Source organism: Sapajus apella, unplaced genomic scaffold, assembly GCF_009761245.1.
Source record: "Sapajus apella isolate SASKATOON/1434 unplaced genomic scaffold, GSC_monkey_1.0 scaffold10, whole genome shotgun sequence".
Classification (NCBI taxonomy): domain Eukaryota; kingdom Metazoa; phylum Chordata; class Mammalia; order Primates; family Cebidae; genus Sapajus; species Sapajus apella.
The window spans coordinates 25,469,026-25,473,300 of NW_022436950.1; the positions used below are offsets into that span (position 1 = coordinate 25,469,026).

General features: G+C 34.1%; 1 protein-coding gene across 1 annotated transcript in view; it reads right to left on the reverse strand.

Moving 5' to 3' along the window:
- Nucleotides 1–4,275, reverse strand: part of SPAG16 (sperm associated antigen 16) — an 818,550-nt gene that overhangs the window by 355,640 nt on the left and 458,635 nt on the right. The window lies entirely within an intron of this gene.

A 4,275-nucleotide genomic window follows, 5' to 3' on the forward strand; every position in this document is an offset into this window, starting at 1 on the left:
AGGATTTAGAACATTCCATACACTTATTATAAAGCAGTAGCAGGGTTTGAGAGGATGAACTCCAGTTTTTAAATAATTTCTACTGTGGGTAAAATGCTGTCAAACAGCATCACTTGCTACAGAGAAATCTTTCATGAAATAAAGAGTCAGTGTATATGGCAAACTTTATTGTATCATTTTTTAAAATTGCTGCAGCCACCCCAGCCTTCCACAATCACCAACCTGATCAGTCAGCAATCAGTCAAGAGAAAAAATCACAACTTGCTGAAGGCTCAGCTGATTGTGAGCATTTTTTAGTAATAAGTATTTTTAATTATGGTATGCTCATTGTTCTTTTAAAAATAATTCCATTGCACACTTAATATGTTACAGTATCATAACTTTTATATGTACAGAGAAACAAAAAAAACTGTGTGACTTGCTTTATTGTGGTAGTCTGGAACAGAAACTGCAATATCTTCAAGGTATGCCTATAAGTGACTGCCCTCTCTCTCTCTCTCTCTCTCTTTCTCTCTCTCTCTCTCTCTCTGTGTGTGTGTGTGTCTGTGTGTGTGTATGTGTATTTCTATTATATCTTGTACAAAAAAAAATGCAAGACATTTTGATTAACCAGGCTTGCATAAAGGATGCAGGATTATTTCTATTTTGTGTGTAAAGACTTTACTGTCATGTTATTTTAGTTATTAGAAGACAAATTACACACATATAGTAAAGGGGGTATTAAGGGTCAAAGCTTCCTGTCTTTACTTGCCACTCTATATTCCATTTAATAGCTGAAAATTACTACACATAAGTATAGTAATTATCTGAACACCAACCAGGGATCATATCATTGAACTGATTACATTAAATTACTGTTGACAGAATTCACTCTAACTAAACAAAGCAATAGTGGTTCACTTCATGGTGAAATTTTCCAATTTATTGATTTTTTTCTCTTTTAAAACATGCCTTTCATAAATGATTGCATGGTTATTTCCATTCAATTTCTCATTCACATGTTTTTAGAATTTTATGTAGTATAAAACAAGAAATGTGTTCCAATATAAGAGTGTATGGTTATAAGGCATCTATTAAGTTGGTTTGTTTGTAAGTAAAATATTCTTTTTTAAATGAAGGTAATATCTAGCTTTTGCTGACAGCTACTGTTGGCACTCAGCCACCCATATCTTAATTTTGTAATTTTTATGCCTCTGTGCTAGGCAGATGTTTATCTAAATGATTTAAATCTCTGTCTCCTGCATTTTAGACGCATTTAGTATTAAGAAATGCTCCCTCTGTAACAGCATAGATTAAAAGTTAATTAAGAAGAAGTTAAAGAAGGAGAAAAGTAATTACCTTTTCCATAGGCATGTGTTTCATTTTTGACAGGTTAAAACTTAAGAAGCAGAATAAAGGCTTGGAAACTGGAAATATTTTTAAAAATCATTATTGTTTGCTTCTTTATATACTTAAAAGGGCCAAGTTACTTACAAAAAGTAATCTGTTTATTAATGCAAGATGGACTATTTGATAATAAAATCTTGCTCATTGTTTTACAGGATTCATGTTTTTAGATATCCTGATTATCTATCAAAAATGGAAATCACCAATATGGTGTTGGTAATTCTTATAGGATCTTAAGTAGAGTAGGGTATGAGAAAAGGAATTTGGAGGATTTTTCCTGGATCTTTAAAAACAAACTCTAGTTAAAAAATAAATGTAATGAAGTGATTTTACATATCTAATATTATGCTAGTGTGATTTAATGGGGGAAAATCCTGTTAAAAGCCTGCGAAATTTAGGTTTCCCTTATATGCTCTGTCACTCCTGCTGTGAATATCACTTTAACCTTTTTAAATCCCTAGAGATATTTTACACAGTGGTGTTATTAGGGCAAAGGAATTAGTGTATGCATATTACGGATCTCAACAAATCTCCAGATTAGGACAAATTATTTTCAGCTTTCCCCAATAGAATACTGCTAATTGTCATATATTTATATTAAATTCTTCATGATAATAAACACTGTAATTAAAACTGCAACATTGCTACCATTAAAAACCATTTTAATCATCTTAAATTTGCAAGAAAAAATATCTCTTTGGGCTGAAATGATATATGTAACTATAAGCTGAGAGGAACACAAATACATTTTGTGGATTCTCTGTGAAAAGTCAAAGGTTCATTAAACCAGGCCGTGTCCAGCAAAAAAAAAAAAAAAAAAAAAAAAAATCATAGAAACGGTATACAATATGTTTCAGCTCTCATTCTCCTTGGTGTAGTTAATAATTTGGAGGATATTTTCTTCACTGGGGTCTCTTAGGCCTCAAAAAATATTGATTTTTGCAAAGAAAATATTTTATTCTCATATATACTCTTTAATGCTCTATAAAATACACTTTAAGAACTTCTGATAAAAACAACTAGATATATAAAACCTTGAATTAGGAACGCTCTCTGAAATTTTAATTGTTATTTTATATTTAGCCTTAAGGAGATATAGGGTTTTAGAAATTTAAAAAGGGGAAGTGAGGGCTGGGCACGGTGGTTCACGCCTGTAATCTGAACACCGTGGGAAGCTGAGGCAGGCAGATCACCTGAGGTCAGGAGTTTGAGACCAGCCTGGCCCACAGGGCAAAACCCCGTCTCTACTAAAACTACAAAAATTAGTTGGGCTTGTTGGCGCATGCCTGTAATCCCAGCTACTCGGGAGGTTGAGGTAGGAGAATCACTTGAACCTGGGAGGTGGAGGTTGCAGTGAGCTGAAATCACGCCACTGCACTCCAGCCTGGGCAACAAGAGTGAAACTGTATGTCAAAAAAAAAAAAAAAAAAAGTGGGATGGAGGAGTGAGAAAGTTATCTCACTGTTCTATTATTAATCTTTGAATTCCTCTTAGCACATAAAACAAAACTAAAATATTCTTATCTATCATTAGTGATGTATTAGTAGAATCCAGAGTTTGCAAAGGACTTTTAAACTTCACCTAGGTAAATATTGTGAAATAAGGAAAGAATATAAGCTTTGGCATGAATAGACAGATTCTCATCTAGCCTTGTCACTTACTGGCTGTGTGACTCTGGCCAAGCTACTTCTTTTTGCTTCAGTTTCATCACTTGTACTGTTGTGATCATCACACAGGTGAAGCTGTGTTAGCCTGAACCTTGACTCCTGATCATTTGTGTACAACACTGATACTACCATTGGAGTGTTTGGTGCCACCAAATCATTTTTCTAGGTAAGAATTATCCGTAAGTGAATTGGTTATATTGCCGGGGGTTATCTGGGAGAAGGTTTCTTTTGCTTTGTACTTCTCTGCCACACGTAAAAATCAGTCAGACTACACAAAAGTCCTCATACTTTTCTAGAGGCCTGCTTCTGCTTCAAAGAGTCTGACATATGGTAAGTACTAAGCACATAGTCTTACCCATTCTCATCTACAATGCGTCTTTGCTTTCAGGCATTATTAAGCAGAGACAATCTTAGTTCTTATTTATAACCGAAGAATGTTTAATTTTCATTTCCCTTTGTTTTGGTCTAGTGAAGAAGATTTAATATAAATGTCAAATTTCTCTTATGAATTAAAACAACTGAATTTTAGCTCAAATGGAATTAAATGCAAATCCCAGGTTCCAATGGAATAGCTGGTGTCAACATTTTATGCAACATCCTTTCCATGCTTGAATTGTATGTCTCCCTTGTCTTTCTCCTCCAGGTAAAATAACCTCACTTCCCTTAGCTTTTGTCAACAGGTCTAGTTTTCATGTCTTAAATCAGTTTTTGGTCCCATCTGAACTCTACAGAATATTTGAGTTGTGGTCTCAAGCAGACAAAAAACATTAAGGCCTATTCAAGTTGAATGCAGGCAGAAAAGCTTCTGTCATTGTTCGAGAAGACGCCTTCAGCTTTTGCCTTCTTGTCTTTCTCTAACGAACCTCAACCACATTGCGAGGAAATGAAAGATGTTTTATAGGAAAGCAGTAAGTTGTAAGTTGTGAAGTTTCCCCTTTTCAGTTCCTTTTTAGTTTATTTAATATTCATTTTTTAATGTAACTTTGCTGTAAGGAGCAAACAGAGGGGAAGTATGAGAAGAAAAATCAGTCTCATGTTGAGATTGGATATCAGCATATACAGGTGGAACCAAAATACAATTAATATTGGCAGAGACATTTTTCAGTTTAGTATTTTTAAAAATAGCTTTTCCCGACTGAATTTGTACTATTGCTCTTAATTGATATAAAGAGTAAAATGTCTCCAAAACTATCTCTGGGAAAACTGGAATGGACTTTGACTC